Source organism: Quercus robur, chromosome 5 (genome assembly GCF_932294415.1).
Source record: "Quercus robur chromosome 5, dhQueRobu3.1, whole genome shotgun sequence".
In the NCBI taxonomy this organism is placed as follows: Eukaryota; Viridiplantae; Streptophyta; class Magnoliopsida; order Fagales; family Fagaceae; genus Quercus; species Quercus robur.
In genome coordinates, this window is record NC_065538.1 from 53930839 (window position 1) to 53950530 (window position 19692).

General features: G+C 33.6%; 1 pseudogene; it reads right to left on the reverse strand.

The window, feature by feature from the left end:
- Window positions 1-10979: 10979 nt before the first annotated feature.
- On the reverse strand, window positions 10980-19109 carry LOC126728958 (flavonol synthase/flavanone 3-hydroxylase-like; annotated as a pseudogene).
- Window positions 19110-19692: the final 583 nt, after the last annotated feature.

A 19692-nucleotide genomic window follows, 5' to 3' on the forward strand; every position in this document is an offset into this window, starting at 1 on the left:
ATCATAGATTTTCTATAATGACACTTTATTTGAGTTAAACAGAGATCCAAAAGGCCAAAATGTAAGTTTATATAAATGGAAAGGATCATGCAAAACCGATAGAAAATGGCTCGAGATAAGATTGAGATGACCACTTTGCACACTAATTTGTCACAAATTACCCATGGGTGATCTAAATGTTGGGACTTAGTAAACTAGGCATGTTTCTCTATGATTTGCAACAAAAAGTTATGTTTGATGCTCACCAGATTGCTGGAAAATATGTGCACCAAGGATGACAAAAAATAAACATTTAAAACTTCTCATTTGAATCACCCCACTTTTCAATTGCTAAGGAACATTTTTTTTCTTTTTATCATAGCACAAAATGACCCAAAGTTGGTATATTTAGAAAGTACGTTACACAAACTTCCCATTTGTATCAAGAACAAGCAAAATGGTGTTCGTGAACTACATACTGACCAAGTGTACATAATTTGTACCTCATGACTTTCATAGAAAAAAAAAAAAAATATATATATATAAAAGAAAAAAAACTCAAAATAAGACTGACAAAATTTGGACCCAATGCACATGCTCACGGATTCCTTGTGCTTTGGTGCTGATGCTAATGGTGTGTAAGAGAAAATTTGTTATTCCTATTCCATAAAATTAACACCCAAATTCTCTCCCAAATCAATTCAGAAAATTTCCAAATAAATAATCATTCATCAATTCCAAAGCTTCCCCTTAGTTTTAAATCCTATTCTATAAATCCCTTTTTATTTCATTGTTTTTATGCTTCTAGTCGCTATAATGAATAGCAAGCTTGTGTGATTGCCATTTAATTATGTTTGGGTGATTTTGAATATTTATAGACATGCATAATTAGGTTGGGACCATGTTAGGAATGGAAATTACTCTCCTTAAGTGGCTGCTTAATATCTATATAGTAAGAGGATTAACAGAGTCATCTCTATTGGGTCAATATGCTAAAACCTCATCTACCCATTGTGTGTGTTTGTTTCTCAAACCCATCTGACCTAATGACAATCTTCTTTTTTTCTTTTTAGCCTTTTTTTTTTTTTTTTTGGGTGGGGGTTGGGGTGGGGGGGGGGGGGTGTGGGGGTGGGGGGAGGGTGAATCTGCTAGAAATATTGGGTCAAACAAAACTCAAACAGAGTATGCCCAGTAGTGGGCTCGATTCAGCCTGTTGTCAAAGAGTTGTGTCCGTTGCCAAATAGTTGCCATCTCTTGAGTTCACACCCTTTGGTTATCTATATAAGGGGGTCAAGAGCTCATTTGTGCATGTGATATAATTTTTCACTTACACGTGGTGTTGTAGAGAACAATACATAGAGAAACATCTCTTTATCTTTCTCATCAATTTGATCAAAGCATTTAGATTGTAAATGTTGTGTGTTTTGTTCTCATAAACAAACATCATTGTTGAGTCTCAATAATACAGATTATGAATATGGGAGTCTTTGATTTTATTTATTTTTTTAACAATAGAAAAACCCTCTTTAATCGGATGGTGTGTGGAATGTGGAATGCAAACCATGTAGAATTTTTTTTACATGTGATCGACTCATGAAAATGATGTCTAGAGTCTCTAGATTCAAAACTCAAGATAATGTATATAATTTAAAAGGATAGGCCAATAAGAGAACATGGACATATAAAAACATAGATAAATTGCATAAAATAATAAAGGAGAAAAGAGAGGGCACAAACCTTCCTCAACAATTCATCTACACATTTACTTTAAGTGCAGTGATTAAGCATCTCCACCAAATACGAACTAGGTGATAATGTCATGAAATAGCAAATAACATAAAGAATTGAAGTACTTTAATTCACGATTTTTTTTTTTTTTTGACAAGAGATGGCTAACAATTTTTATTTTTTATTTTTTAAGAAGGCAAGAGATGGCTAAGATACATGAGGCTTAAATGAAATTTTAACCGCTGGCATGCATCTTCATGAGCAAACCTTTCCTTGAAATTGTGAATAAGAAAAATACTACATTGTGCTATCACTCGAAAGCCTAACATTTTTATACTAACAAAATAATGATTCATAGGGACAGCCATGGCTTTATTTGTTTGGAGGTGCCAAACTATGCATTAAAAAAAAAAAGAAAAAAGAAAAGAAAAAGGAAGCACCACTAAACAATAAAAGATATACAAATAAATCAAACTAAACTCTCCCCTGTGGAGCTCTCTCTCTCTCTCTCTCTCTCTCTCTCTCTCTCTCTCTCGTGTATACGAGTTTCTCCCTCCATTGACTCAGGTCTAGGGCATCTTGGTTTTTTTCAGTAGTGAGTTTGTGTGAGCGATATTATTTTCCCATGGCTGATGATGTCGTGCATGGCATGGAGAACATGAAGTTGACTACGGAAGAGGAGGAGGTGATTTCCATCTCTGACGAAGGACGGTTGGAAGCCATTGAGGACTGCACCCTCAATTTGATGGGTAAGTTTTTGACATGCAAATCTTTTAACAAGCAAGCCACAAAGAATACTATGAGAAGGGCTTGGATTTAGAAGACAGTCTACGTATCACAGAGGTAGGGCCAAATCTGTTTCAGTTTAAATTCACATCTGAATTTGATCTGAATAGAGTCTTCAAAGGCGGCCCGTGGACTTTTGATAACCAATTACTATTGCTTAAGCGGTGGAGGAGAGGCATGACTGTTGAGAATATAAGCATGGAGATGGCATCTCTTTGGATTCAGATATGAGGGGCGCCGCTAGACATGTTTACATCACAGGTTGCTAAGGAGGTGGGGAGTAGACTTGGGGCTGTTAAGGAAGTTGAACAGAGAAGAGGTCAGGATGAGTTGCATTACTTCATGAGGGTTAGAGTGGCATTACCTATCTCGAAGCCCATTCGTAGAGGAAGCTTTATTGCAGGGTCTGATGAAGAAAAACACTAGGTGAAGTTTAGATATGAACGGTTGCCGTTGTTTTGCCATTATTGTGGCATGCTTGGCCATGATGTAAAGAATTGTGCAGAACATTTTGCGGTGACTAAGAATGGAGGCATGGTCGACTACCAATATGGAGAATTTCTTAAAAATATGGGAGGCCGAGCAAGAAGTGGTCCGTTTGAAAGAAAGGCAAGGGGGTTGAATACGGTCCAGAGGGGGGTGGTGAAACATCCAGCGTTGGTCGGTATAGGTCGAAGGGAGATTCAATCAGGTGTGAAGAGGCGCTGCAACATAGCAGAGCTGTGGCGGCAGATGAAGGATAGTGCAAAAACCCTCGAAACGATGATGAATGCCAATCCAGATTTTCAGGAATCACGCCACACGGTCAGGAACGTAATCACACCCATGCAAGTTTCGTGGTGAGTGGCAGCGCTGCCGTGCACAACCCAGTAACTGAGCTGAAGGAAGAATTGATACAAAAGATGGATGACTTATCTAGTGGGCTGGTGAGCAAAGCACGTGAAAATAAAGTGTTGGGCTTAAGTAGTCTTGAAGTTGGCTGTGAAAAACATTCAGATGGGCCGAATGCTAGTAAGCCTAAGTCATCTTGGACTAGATTCCAAAGGATGGACTTTGGGCTTGGGAGCTTGCAAAAGGTGTTGCTACCGTCCAATGGAAAAAGGCCACTACCAGTAGACTTTGATGGGAACCAAATTCTTAAGGGAGATGAGGGAAGAACTAAGAGGGGGAAATTAGAGAATGGGGAAGCTTTTGTGTTTGAGAGATCGGCGGGGGTGGATGACCACCCTTGCCGGGAGCAATGAGGTTGTTATGCTGGAACTACTAAGGGCTTGGGAACCCTTGGACAGGTCGAAGCCTTCGCAAACTTGTGAGGGAACAAGCTCCCACTATGTGTTTTCTTATGGAAACATGTTTGGATAAGGAAGAATTTGATAATTTGTATGGAGATTTGAATTTCAGAATAAAATTATAGTTAAACAACCAAATGCAGGAGGTGGGTTGGCTTTACTATGGAAGAAGGAAGTTGGGATGGATCTGATTAATTGTTCGCCTAATCACATTCTGATGAAGGTTACTGAAGAGGATGGGTTTGTTTGGTTTTTACTGGCTTTTATGGTTGGCCTGAGGCTCATCATAAAGAAAAATCTTGGCAACTGCTGGAACATCTGAGGAGTTTGGTTAATGGTGCATGGCTTTGTGCAAGAGACTTCAATGCAATTCTAAATAGTGCAGAGAAGTTAAGTTTAAGGCCTCCTAATTCAGTAGAGATTGATGCTTTCAGGAATGTGTTAGATTCTTGTACTTTAGAGGATTTAGGATACAGAGGGTATACCTACACGTGGTCTAACAAGAGGCCTGGTGAAGCTAATACCAAATTAAGACTTGATAGGGCTGTGGCAACTATGGAGTGGTGGGAAAAATTTCTGATAACTACAGTTTCTCATCTTCCACCCCATGCATCGGATCATTTGCCAATTCTAGTGCATGTGAAGAGCGTTCAGAGGTTTCAGCAAAAATTTAAAAAGGGGTTTAAATTTGAAGAAAATTGGTTACTGTGGGAGGATTGTGGCGGAGTGGTTAAAGATGCTTGGTAGATGGTGGAAAGGGGGGGGGGGGGAGTCGGGTTTAGCTTCAATAAAGGAGAAGATTAAGTTTTGTGGTGAGGAATTGCAAGCTTGGGGATCTTCTTAGTCAGAGCCGAATGAAGTAGCCATTAAAACTCTCCAAAACCGGCTGGAGGTATTAAATAGTGTTGAAGTGGTGACTGAATAATCAAAGGCCTAATACTTGAGTGTTAGCAAACATCTGGATGACTTGCTACTAAAGCAGGAAGTTTATTGGGCACAACGGTCTCGGATCCCGTGGCTTAAACATGGAGATAAAAACACTAAATACTTTCACTCAAAAGCCTCCCAGAGAAGAAGGTGGAATTATATTAAGGGGATTCGAAGTGAACAAGGGCTCTGGGTGGAGGAGATGGAGAAGATAGCTACTGTGGCTACTAGTTATTTTGACAATTTTTTTTGTGCAGGTAATTGTGACCAGATGGAGGAATGTCTCAATGCGGTCCCCAGGAAGGTGACACCGGAGATGCATGATACCCTGTCCAGTGAGTTTAGTGCTGAAGAAGTTAAGATAGTGTTGTTCCAAATGGGACCAACAAAGGCACCTGGACCTGATAGTATGAATGCTTTATTTTACCAAAGATTTTGGCATATTGTGGGTGATACTGTAGTTGATGCTGTGTTGGATTTTCTGAATAATGGTCATATGTTGCCTGATATTAATCATACTTACATTGTATTGATCCCTAAAGTGAAGAATCCGGAGAAAATGTCTGATTTTAGGCCCATAAGTCTGTGTAATGTGATTTACAAAATAATTTCTAAAGTATTAGCCAATAGACTGAAGCAGGTGTTACCTGTTATCATATCTTCCACTCAGAGTGCTTCTGTCCTTGGGCGTCTTATTACTGATAATGTGTTGATAGCATATGAAACACTACACACCATGCACTGCAGGAAGAAAGGAAAAAAAGGGTACATGGCATTGAAATTGGATGTTAGTAAAGCATTGATAGGGTGGAGTGGCCCTTCCTTCAAGGGGTTATGTAGCGGTTGGGTTTTCCTGAATCGTGGATAGAAAGGGTAATGAGTTATGTGACAATGACTTCTTTCTCTGTTCTGGTAAATGGGAGACCATTTGGTAATGTTTTGCCTTCCAGGGGAATCCTCTCTCACCATATTTATTTCTATTATGCACTGAAGGGTTTACTTTGCTATTGGACAGAGCAAAGAGTGGAGGGAGTTTGCATGGGGTATCTATTTGTAGAAGTCACCAAAGATCTGTAGAAGTGCACCAAAGATTACTAATCTTCTCTTTGCAGATGACTCATTAATTTTTTGCTGGGCTACACCAGCAGAGATTAATTCTATTATTGAGATCCTTCAAGTTTATGCTAAAGCCTTTGGAAAATGTATAAACTTGGAAAAGTCTTTAGTGTATTTCAGTAATAAAACCACTATTAGCCAGAAGCAGGAGGCTTTGGAGATTCTGGGAGTGAAGGAAGTGGCTTGGTTCGAATCATATCTTGGTTTGCCTACTCTAGTTGGAAGGGCAAAATACCATATCTTTTCTTTCATTAAAGATAGGGTTTGGAAAAAACTACAGGAGTGGAAGGGGATGATGCTATCCAGAGGTGGGAAAGAAGTTCTCATCAAGGCAGTTGCTCAGTCTATTCCAACATATACAATGAGTGTTTTTCAACTTCCATGGAAATTATGTGAGGAGTTAGATGGCTTATGTGCTAGATTTTGGTGGGGCCAGGTAAGGAATGAACGGAAAATTAATTGGAAAAGTTGGGATAAACTGACATTGTCAAAGAAGCATGGTGGAATGGGGTTTTGGGACCTTAGAGCGTTTAATTGAGCTATGTTGGCCAAGCAAGGGTGGAGACTATTAAATGATACAACTTCTCTAGTCTATCAATGCTTTAAAGCAAGGTACTTCCCTAGAACTTCAGTACTTAAGGCTTCAGAGTCACCTAACTGTTCTTTTGTGTGGAGGAGTTTAGTGGCAGCCTTACCTATTTTAAGATTGGGACATTGTTGGCGAGTGGGTGATGGACTTTCTATTAATGTCTATTGGGATAGGTGGATTCCTGAGTATTCTACTAATAAGCCCTTTTTGTTGGTGAGGGATGATGAAGAGGAAGTATGGGTGTCAAGGTTTATTAACCAAGACCTCCATGTATGGTGACGAGATTCTATTATGGCTCATTTCAATCAGGAAGAGGGGGACGCTATTTGTAATATACCTTTAAGTTGAAGGCAAGTATCTGACTCTATTTTTTGGAAGCATAATAAGGATGGTATTTTCACAATGAAGTCAGCCTACAAGGTTGCCAAAGCTCAACTGAGGAAGGTGGATAGGGCTGAATCATCATCAGGCAGTGGTGGTAGTTAGGTGTGGGCTGCTATATGGAAGCTATGGATCCCCAATAAGATAAAGGTGTTTGGGTGGAGGGCGAGTCATGATATTCTCCCTACTAGAAGGAACCTCAAGAAGAAACGGATTTTAATGGATGATGTGTGTCCGTTATGTGGCTTATTCCAAGAATCAACTATCCATGCTTTATGGGAATGTATAGTAGCACAGGATGTTTGGTATGGTAGTGTAAGGGCATTGCAGAAGTGTGGAACGAGTCAGCTTGATTTTGTTGCTCTATTGGAGTAGTTGCTAGACTGGTTGGACAGAACAGAGGTGGAGTTGTGGTTGGTGCAGGCATGGCTGATTTGGAACCAGCGGAATAGAGTAGTGCATGGAGGCAAATTAATGGAACCGGGCTGTTTGAATAGGCGTGCATCTGAATTGCTTAAGGAGTTTTAGCAGTCACAGGTGAGTTTACAGGCGGCTGTAGAGGTAGGAACGTCTTGGTAGGTGGTGCAGAATGATGGAACACGCTGGATACCCCCACCACAAGATGTGTACAAGCTCAACTATGATGCTGCGGTGTTTGAGGACTTTGCTAGCTCTGGGTTCGGTGCAGTGATCAGAAACTATTCTGGAGAAGTTATGGTGGCAATGACAGTTAAAGATCCGGCAGTCCAGGGAAGTGATATGGCTGAACTACTCGCATGTCATAAGGCGCTAGAATTCGCTATTGATGCTGGTTTCACGGTGCTTGTAGTGGAAGGGGATAGTGTTAATGCTACAAGGTGGATTGCTTCAGGTACGGAGAACCAGTCAGCTATTGGCCATGTTGTTGGAGACATCCGGCATCTAGCAGGAGCTTTGGAATGGACGTCTGTGAGCTGCACTAAAAGAAATGGTAATTGGGTAGCACATGAGCTTGCTAGGTATGCCCAAAAGGTTAATGTTGATTTATTTTGGATGGAAGAGGTTCCATCAGTTGCTGTTGAGTATGTAAACATTGATGCTTCCTTGATTTAATGAAAGTTGATTCCAATTTCAAAAAAAAAAAAAAAAAAACAATAAAAGATATACTAAAAATTTAAAAATAAATTAATATATAAAAATCCAAACTAATATATATTTTTATATTAAAAATATATATAAAATAAAAGACAAAAATCATTTGTTAAAATTGAACTCGACCGTTTAAAAAAAAAAACAATCATTAAATTTTTGATAATTTTTCTTTTAATGTACAAAATTTATGTCAAGCATTCTTCTAAATACAAAACCAATTATTGTTTTGAAGTTAAAAAAATAATACTCAGACATTGAAACAAAAGTTCAAAACTACGTCAGCCACTGAACATTATTTTCTATAAATAATTATAATATGTCCTATATTTTTCTAATGCATTGCCAGGTTAAAACTTTAAAGCAGGGAAAAAAAATTAAAAAAAAAAAAAAAAAATCCCTCAACAAATCATTTAGGCAGAGCCAGATAGCAATAATTAAACAATACTTAAATCTTATAAAGTCCCAAACTCTTAACTTTGGCAACCTGACTCTACAAACAGTCAAAATTTCACACACATAGCAGTTTGAATTAAAATTAAAAATAAAAATGTTTAAGCCAAACATAGAGTCATTTGAATTTAAAAAAAGAAAAAAGAAAGAAAGTAAAGAATCCAAGCACAGTCATTTGATTTGTTTTTAAGGGAGACTTTGATTCCCTACAAACACAATTGCCAAAAGTTGCGGTAAAATGCTTCTATCTAATTAGATCTTCCTCCCCTTTCTAACTACCAAACCTTAGGTCCTTGAGTCTTTGATTGTGATGGATTACGATCTTTTGCTTTGAGCTCCAAATTGAGTCACAATTTAATATTAGAGTAAAGACTAATGAGCTTTGATTATGTTAGGCTGGGTTTGGATTGCGATGAAAAGCAACAAAACGTGTGTTTGCGTTTTTTCTGTGGATCCCGTGCATTGTTTACAGGACCCGCAAGTATGGATCTCAGCAAATTTTCTTTTAAAACTGGATCCCACGGTATTATTCATATATTTAAAAATTATTTTGCTACGGTGTTTTCAGTTTTCAGCAATAGGCCAATCCATTCTCTCCCTCTAAAACCCTACTTTTGTTGAGGATAAAGAACTCGTTTGGGCACAAGCCATTTGGGCCTATTCCCTCAAAGTGGATAATTTCTACGGCAGAATTATCCTGTGAAGTTATCCATGTTGAGGAAGTGGTTCCCTTCTTGGCCTTAGCCCCATAACACTATTGAACATAGCAAACTGATCTTTTACTTCTTTGATTTTACCACTTATTGCTATTGTTTCTTCTCTTGTCTTTGCAATTTCACCTATAACCTGCTCTTTCCACTTGTTTTAATTAAGAATCTCTTACTTATTTTGCCTAATAGTAACGTATTTCTGTTATCATTGTTTTATTACATTTATCCGCCACAACTCTTTTGTAGCAACTTCGCCTACCATGGGCATGTGACTAAAGTTTTGGCAAACGGGGTATAGTTTGTACGCAAGCCGGATCAAGGTGAGTTACAATTGGACCGGTCCCAACTCTCTTATCCAGAACACTTGGACCTAATGCAGCAGGAGGTGGTCTAGCCCAAAATCACAAAAGGCCCACCACACTTACATACAAAGAAAGTTTTGTATCTTAGGATTCTTTCATATAAAGATAATTACTATTTTACACTTCCAGATGTATAATATTTCACACAATATCTGCACTTTTATATAGGGTGTCCATATTTTACATATATGATAGAAAGAGTGTTGATATTGTTGGATGTGAAACAACCAAAACCCTTGTATAAATTTGTTGACAGCTACCTCTCAAGTAGATTTAATGATGAATAAAGCTCCATTAGAAATATCTATTGATGACTAGAAAATTAAATAATTAAAGTATAACAATGCCCAATTGTAGAGTATTTTATCATCTAATATATAGAGAAGTATATTTTTCCAACATTATTAGCAACAATTTCTAGAACGATTATAAGTTGAATAGACGTGGAGATGATAGTTGAAGGAGAAGATTTCTTTATGTAATTTACACTAGATGAGATCCAACCAAACTAAACTTCATAAGGTTAAGGTTCTTATAATTGGTGCCCCTAAAAATTAAAAGATAAGGAATAAAATAATGAGGGAATTAGTCTAGGCTTCAAAGGAATGGATAGACAAAGATGATAGTGCACATGATAAGGTCAAATGAGAGAAAATAATTAAGGTGATGTATTACATTGGGCTATGCATGGTAATATGGATGCATAGAGGCACTTTAAGTGAAAAAGGTTGTGAATTCAAAGTTCTTCTATGTGTAATCTTTACATTGATGAGGATAGAATCCAAACTATATGTGTGTAAATTATAAAAATGAGATGGGGGGTTTGTATAGGCATTTAAGGTTGGAAAAATCAACACAATTGTGCATGTAAATCCAAGTAGTTGATCTTCTACTTAATTTTGTTAGGTAAAAGGGAAATAAGAAGGGGGAGATAGAGAAAAAGCAAGAGAGTTGTGTGTGTGAGAGAGAGAGAGAGAAAGAGAAAATAGGGCAGCGAAAGTATCATTACAATTTAATAAAAATCCCTCATGAAAGTATGATTGTAGTAAGACAATCAATGAAATACACCAATAATTGGAAACCTTATTCTAAGGCAAATACTTAGAGTCTGTTTGGTTAAAGAGTTCAAAAAATATCTTTCAATGTTTAAATATTGAAAACTGTGATCTCTAAAACAAAATGTTAGATAGGAGAGTTTAACAAAGAATATTTATGTTACAATTCTTAATTTAGAATGTTTAAAAACTGTATTTTGAGAACACTTCAAGATGTGCTTTCAATTTTCTAGTAACAATTTTGAATGATATTGTTGAGATTTATTTTTTGAAAATTGTGGGACCTAGATGATGTTGACAACACATAAAACACACATTTTTTTGAAAAGCAAACACGTAATCATACTAAACACTCAATTGTATTTTTTCACTTTTGAATATATGTTATTAGAAACATGGTATCATACACATTTTTTTGCATTAAGAGTACTTTAAACACTAATTTTTATAACACTTTTTAAACCATAATTTTCACATTATTTTAAAAACTAATACCTAAACTTTCTTAACAAACGAACCCTTAAGGACTTTGATATGGCACCCAAAGCATCGTCATAACTTATTACATATCTTTGAGTTTGACCGTGGTCAAATAATCAAATGAAATACACAAACATTTGGCAACCTTGTTCCAAGGTAACATTAGGCTATATGAAACTATTATCATTGTGGGAGCTTACTGAATTTGCGGTGTCGGTACTCAGCATAAGTTTTAGTTGAATATTTGGCTTGGTTTTGATCATTCACAAGCTCTGAAAGTGGTCCAATGTTTGCCTCATGTGGAGGCGCAATAAACACTGCCCATGACATGCGTGTGCATTCCTTGTTCACCAAACTCCTATGAAGAACACTCTTGTACTTCCCGTTGCTTAGCACCTATAACAAAATTATCATAATTGGACATTTACAAAAACAACTTTTTGTTGCAATTTTCAGAATGAATTTTAATTATTAAAAAAAAATACACTATTTGTTGCTTCTAAATCTATAATTTAGCCTCTATAGCGGCTTAAACATCTCATTGGACACTTGAACATTTATCTTTTGCAAAAAAATTTCATTAAAATTATATTATAAAAAATTATTGTCATATTTCATCGCACCGGGGTTACCATACCTCAATTTGATCACCAACATGGACAAAAAGTGCATTTTCCAAGAGATTTACGGCAACCCAATTACCGTCTTTCCACACTTGAAGGCCTGGAACATCGTTTGGAACAAGTATTGTGAGTGCAGACATGTCCGTATGAGGTTCAACTCCTAAAGCCAGTTCAGGTTGTGGGCAAGGTGGGTACATGTTTATTTTCATCTCCAGCTTTAGTTCTTCATCACCTAAGCAAGACTTCAAAACCTTCCCTTCCAAACCTAACCCCTCTGACAATAGTTGCAGTAGGTTTTCGGTTATTCTCAATATTTCTTTGCTATATTCTTCTGTGACACCTCTGTGTTAAGTGCACATAACGTAAGCACTAACAAAGTCAGATTTTATTAAAGCAAAGCTAAATATTAAAAAAAAAGTCAACAAATAACTTTTTTTTTTTTTTTTTTTAAAATACTAAACATGTGAGTATATGTATCAAGTATGTCTTTTAACATGATACAACATTTGTTATTGTTTCATAGATGGTAAAATTGCTGTCAAATAATCTTTATATTATTAATAATAAATACTTTATTTAAAAAATTAGCTTAAACTTATCTAAGTTATGCTCTATTGATTTTGAACTAAATTTCATAACAATCTCTCTTTCTATGTACACAATGAACAATTATTCATAAACTCATTTTTTTAATTGTTCAAAAATTTGTTTTAACAATCTTAATGACTAAAATACATGATGATTTGAATCCATTATTTTGTTAAATGAAGATAAGATCTATTCGCTTATGTTCAAATATTTTAGCATTTATAAAGGGTTAATTAGATTCTAAAGTTTTGGAACAAAGGATTGAGTAACTTTTGGATTTTGATTTTTTTTTTCTTAAACTATATATCAAGTGGGGATGGTTTCTAGGGTTTATAGATGTGTTTGAAAATCCTAATGCCAAAACATATAAAATTTCGGTTTATCAAGAAATTTGTATTAGGGTTGAGTTTAGGACAAAAGCTGGTTACAGACAACAATGTTTTAATCTAATCACAGATAATAGGTTAATAATCTTTTGCTCATATCTTTTACACCATAAAATAATTTTGAGTGAACTTATTTCATTAGAAAATAGATATATGGATCTTCAACACAAATACAAATTTGGCTCAATTTAGATTTGAAATGGGTGAGATATAACTATTTTAAAGTAAGTACAATTGTGTTGTCCCCAAGAGTTTGCTTGACTCACTAGATACTCACTCTAAAAAATTGCGGTAAATAATCAATTGGTTTTGACCACATACCGACTTCATCTATTAATTTCCTATATAAGACAACCCTTATTGCATAAATTGAGAAGAGAGAGGTTATTACATAAAGATTAGCCTAAGGAAAAACCTTCTTAAGCCTTCTAAATTCCTCTCCATAGAATCTTTCTCCTTATGAGATATTTTTTAGAGTTTTTCCTTGTGCCTAAATTGTTAATTCGTTAGTTCCACAACAATGAGTTGTTGCTGTTATTGTCCAAAGTTTCAGCCTTACAAATGAGGTTTGTTTGTGAAAGAAGTCCACGTAGAAGATTTTCAGAGTTGTAGGGCATTCAGTGGGAATGCAAGTAAGGCGTTTGTTGAGGTTACAATAGAGTTTGATTATAAGGATTTTGTAAATAGATTGTCTTAACTCTTAATTACAGAATTGGATCCTTGTAGTGGTTGTACCTTTGAAGAGGTTCTTCATTGGTTTATTTTACTTTGTTACTAAATTTGTGTTTGTTAAACTACTTTTTCTTTTAAATGAATTTAATCTACCTATGGAGTTCACTCCATGATGGTTACTCTTATTATCAGGCTAAGATATCAATCAGTTTTTGGTGTACGCAGAGTTTGAATCATAAATCTTTTATTCAACGACAATAAATTTTACTAGTTGAGTTTATTAAAACTCACTTCCTTAAACTACTTTACATCTTTATTTCTTTTTATATTTGGTGATTGATAATTGTGATGGACTATATATTTGAGTGGGATCAATCAATAACTTGTTCACTGATTAATTAATCTATTGCTTAGGCTTTTGGGGGGTCTAAATAACAATCTATTAATTGGTAGCAGAGGTTTTAGAATGCGAATTACAAACTCCTCCTATATCTTTTTATTATATGTGAATTTTGATAAATCAATTTACCGTTAGACTGTATTTTATTATTATATTCTTTATTCTTGTAACATTTCAAGAAAATTAAAGATCAATAGCTGTATTATTAATCAAATATTTAACTTTCAAGTTTTTCTAGCCTTAAATTATGTATAAAAAATAAGTTTATTAATCGAATAGTAAATAATATTCGATTTGAAATAAATTTGACATGCAATCCAGAAATTAAATTTTAAAAATATATAACCATATTAATTAATTTTTTAGTGGGAGTTTGTATTTATTGCCTACAAAGTAGTTTGTATATAAACTTTTTCCCTATAGGGATTTGCTAATCTATTTGTGGAAAAACATTTTTTCTATGCATCTTTTTTTTTTTTTTTCATCTTATTAATTGAGTGACTAAATTAAAACATTAAAAGGTGACTAAATGATAAATTACACCTTTAAATAAGTGCTAGTATAATTCTTCTTTTCTCGTTAAATAAATTTAAAATCTAATTTATAATTTTAAGAGAAATAGGAGGGAGGACTTTAAAAAGCCACGTAGCCATATGGCCCCATATACCCTTCCTCCACCGTTGGATAAGGGATTTTCCTTTTTATTTTTGGAAAATAATAATGAGTGTCTTTAGGGTATTGGTTAACAATCCATTTTAGAAAAGTTTTGACATCACTTTTATGGGAAATGAAAAAAGTTGTCAAAACATTAATTGTTTTTTCTTTTTCTTTTTCCATAAAAACTTTTTTTAACTAGATTGTTAACCAATACCCTAAGGACACTCGTTAGCATGACTCAAATAGTTCCTAAATTAATGCTTAAGGCATTTGTTAATGTTTCCCTATATTAATAAAGTTTTGGGAGAAAACCAATAAAGGGTATACCCCTTATTTTTTTTCTCCCAATTATTAGAAGTTAATATTATATTTTTTTTAGAAAAAAATATTATATCTTGATTCTAAAAAAAAGAAGAAGTTAATATTATATTTTAAAAAAGTTTTGGGCATAAGATGAGATTATCGGAATGAGAGAAGGCCTTAAAGAAAGGATTGCAATAGTCGATAATTGATTTATCATGTAATCATGTGTTGTCTTGATTCTTGAAAAAACATAGTGTTGTACAAAGACAATGTACTCCTTTTTCTCAAAAATACAAAAATACAAAAAAAAAAAAAAAAAAAACAGTGTTCCTCTAAAACATTTTTTAATGAACTATTTAAAAAATTTTGATATCACTTTCATAGAAATATAAAAATTTATCACAAAAATTAATTTTTTTTTTTTTTTTTTTTCATAAGGAACTAAAATATTTCTTAAATCAAGTGATGTGAATCTCTATGATTTTTTTTTTTCTTTCTATTTTTACTTTATATATATATATATATATATATATATATATATAAAACCGAAGCCTTTACTGGCACCACAATTTTCCACGTCAGCACAATATTTAAAAAATAAATAAATAAATAAAAATTATAACTTCTCAAAACCCTAGCAACCTTACCCCTCTCTAAAGTTAAGAAATATAAAGTCACGATTTCTGCAAACTCTCTCTCTCCAGACGTAGGAAGCCCTAAAGCATTCAAGATCTACAAAACCCTAGCAACTTTACCCCTCTCTCAAGTTAAGAAATATAAAGTCACGGTTTCTGCAAACTCTCTCTCTCCAGACGTAGGAAGCCCTAAAGCATTCAAGATTTACAATGCACAGTATAGATTTTAGCTTATAAAGTTCAGCTTTTGTAAGGTTAGTTTTGTTTATATATTAATTAATACATAGTACTTTGTTCACCATTGAATACTCATCTATATATATATATATATATAACCAAAACCTTTGCTGGCACCACAATTTTCCACCAAAATTCTAACTGTGCTATCATAAAATATTATTATTAGTATGAATTTTATGGAGTTACGGTGTTCAAGAATTAAACCAAAATTCTTTTAAATTATCTATAATATTTTGTCCTCTGAAAATTTTATCTCTTTGATTTTATTATATTGTGTTTTTTAAGCTATAGAGAGATTTTCTTTGGTTTCTGCAAACTCTCTCTCTCTCCAGATGTAGGAAGCCCTAAACGCACGGTATAGCATTCAAGATCTACAACTCACGGTATAGATTGTAGCTTATAAAGTTCAGCTTTTGTAAGGTTAGTTTGTTTATATATTTAGTCCTTACGTTTAGGTTTAGGTTTTAAGAGATTTATATATTACTACTATGTGGCTAAATTTCCCGTGACATCAGTTTTATATTTTCAACCAAATACATCAGGAAAGCAAGAGAAGGCGCATAAATATTTAGTCCTTACGTTTAGGTTTAGGTTTAGGATTAGGTTTTAAGAGATTTATATACTACTACTATGTGGCTAAATTTCCTGTGATATCAGTTTTATGTTTTTTTTTTTTTTTTTTTTTTTAATTTGTTTTATGTAAGGTTAGTTTGTTTTCATCAGTTCTTTATCTCAAAGATATGGCTTTTATTTCTACCGCAAGAACTATTTAGGTATGTATCCCTTGCAAGCACACATGAACTTAAATTGTCTTTTAATATATGCATGCTTTATTATTTTCTAATAGTTTTCCCGTGCATCGCACGGGTTAGCGACTAGTTTCTTTTAAATAGGTGCCCTGAGTCCAAGTGATGTCAACCTCGATCAATATTTAGATTTTTACATTAGTAAGTTATTATTATATATTATTATTCAACTATATTGGAAGCTCATGGGATCCTTAAAAAAATTATCTTTTAAAACTTGCATGATTATGATAATATATATATATATATATATTTATATATATAAAGAGGTTAGGGACAAGTTATATATAGCGTAATTCTAAGTTATATATATCGTAATTCTAAATTATGTTACACAACTCAATATTTCTTTATTGGATGTGAATTTTAATAAATTTACTATTTGATTAAGTTTTCTTCATGTACACCACATCATTGTGAAATTTCAAGATGATTTGAAATCAAAAACTATGTTATTGATCAAAATATTTAAATTTTAAGTTTTTTTTTTTTTTTAATTTAAAAGTTTGCATAAAATATGAGTTTCTAAATCTAATAGTAAATGGTATCCAATTAACAAGAAACTTGGCATACATCTATATATATATATATATATATTAATAGCCAAAGTTGAGAGAAAATTCAATTAGATTTCAAATTGGAATTTAATTAGAGTATAATTTTGCGCCATGTATCTTGTCTAATCTAAGTTTTTAAATTTTTTTACCAAGTTAGTTAATTTAGTGTAAAAATTGGAATTCAATTAGAGTTTAATTTTATGCAACATATCTCATCTAATCTAAATTTTTAAAATTTTCTGCTAAGTAAGTTATTTCAGTGTAGAAATTAAAATGAGGAGTTCAATATAAATAAATCATAAAAAACCAAATCATATATCAAACTATGTATATAAAACAATTTAAGAGATATTATTGGACCAATTTATTCTTTTATTTTATGTTGTATTTAGTAGAATTTCAAGGACAATGATTGTGAATTGATATTGTATATGTAGTATCCAATAGTGATTTTCAAAATTATATACATAATAGTAGTATAATAAGAATTTGGTGTAACTAATATTATGAAAATTGCAAGTAAAAACTATTTTAGTACCTCCAAATATCCTGATCAAACTAATATACTATATGTTTTATAATTCAAGCTAACATCAATAGCACTACTAAACTTCATCATTTTTGTGCATAAGCTTGGGTTATATACTAGTTTTAATAACATAGAGAACATGTAATTAAATAATGAGATTTTTGAAATATTAATCCAATTAAGAGTTATTAGTTAATGTAACATTTTTTAAAGTTACACTAAGTATAATTTGAATCTAGTAAAAAAAAGAGTGGGGTTTCAATAAAAGATTAAGTTAATCCACTCTGATTCTGTCCCAAATGTACCAAATTAGATTTCAAATCCATTCTAGTTTTGTATCAAGGCCAGCCCTCCAATTTAAAACTTTTTCAATCATATTTAAGCATTTGAAAATAATCCAAATTCTCTGCTCATATATATATAAACTTCAAAGAAAAATTTAGCATCACCTAAAAAAATTGTTACGCCTTTTCAATAGATATTTATAATAACTAATTTTTCATGAGTCATTTAAATAATAATAAATATGAAACGAATATTATTAGTAGTAAACTTGCCTAGAAATATTTTATATGTATCTAATTATAATTATTTTTAAACATATATTCTCATACATATGTTAGGAGTTCTGCAATGCGCAAAAAAGAATAGGCTAGTACTAATTATATTCCCAAACAATCTACTACTTATTTGAGATCAAGGGATATTGAGAAAAAGAAGGTTGGCATTGTTTGACATGACCTACTTGGAGAACGCGAATATTTGCTAGTTAATGTTTAGTAAATTAGTTTATATCAAATCGAGTAAACCTGAATATTTAATTTGGATGAATGACAATGGATTAATAAATTTGTACTTATGACGAAGTCCACTCCACGATGATTATTTTTATTAATAAACTAAAGTATTAATTAGTTTTTTATTTATTTATTTTTAATGTAAACAGAATTCAAGCTTAGCTCCCTTGTTTGACAACCCTTAAGCTAATATAACAGTATTCTTCTTTCATTTTCAGTTATGAAATCAAACCAAAAGAAGAATAGATGCTATCAAGCATCTAAATCAACCAATTCCAATGGTTAAAATATTTTTATATATGTGATTGCATGGATTACCGATTAAGTAAAGAAGACACGTATTAGCCAAAAAAAAAAAAAAACGTAAAGAAGACATGTACTGCTCACCTGTAAGCAGGAGGATTTTTGGGCCATACATCGTAGTTAACCTTAGAAGCAGGAGCCATGAGATGAAAGTAATAGTCAATCCACTCCAACTTTCTTCTAGGTTCTTTGTCATCTTGGTACCATAGCCTTCAAACTTGCCACAAGCTGCGTCATTTGAATAGGCTTCTTTTTCCTCTTGTGGGAGCTCAAAGAACTCTTGCCCCACCTCTTTTAGCCGTCGGATTAATGAAGGTGATATACCATGATCGGTGATGAGGAAGAATCCCCACTCCTGGCAAGCCTCTGCAACTTCTTTGACGACCACATCATGCGGCTGAGAGAGAGATATGACGGGCACCGTGACCCCGTCAACGGCCACAGTGTTCTCGGGCCGTTCATGGACCGGGCGAATGAATTGGGCCGGAAGTTTGTTGAGCCCACCCAAAGCCAAGGCCTGTACTCTCTCTGCAATCATTTTGTATTTTCTTTAGGTAGTTTCAAACTTGCAATCGTGCACAGGTGTCTTTTGGCTGCTGGGAATTGGATGGCATGCAGTTTCACACCTATAAATAATACTTTCTAGGGTGGCTGGAGGGGGGATTAACTGTTCTAGCAACGTTTGGAATGGTAGATACACCAACTGAAATCGTGTGGCTTGTCCTCACTTTAAATGCATCTAACAGTTAATAAACAAATAGATTTTTTTTTAATATATAATCTCGGCAAGAAACGCTTGGTCTAAGAAGTGTTCAATGTTTAAGTTAGAGAGAACCTAGGAGCTTCTTTAAAGAATAGAAGTCTTAGAGAATTTAGGATGGACAGAGTCCCAAATCTCCTGTTCCTAGGGTCAGTTATTTATTGGGCTGTACCTCATTATTTGGAGTGATGATAGTTATAAATTGTGCATAAATGACACACTACTAAAATTGTGTTTTGAAAATAAATTTAAGTTAAACTTATGAAATCAACCATTTATAATTCAGGTTTGACTTATTTTAATTATTTTTTTTTAGTTGAACATTTTCTGTTATTTTAAATATATAATGAGTGAATTTTAAGTCACGTAACAATTTCCCATTAAAATAGAAAGTATTTCGATTAAGAAAATATTAAAAGTAGGCCAAATACTTAAGAGAACGTGGGCAATACC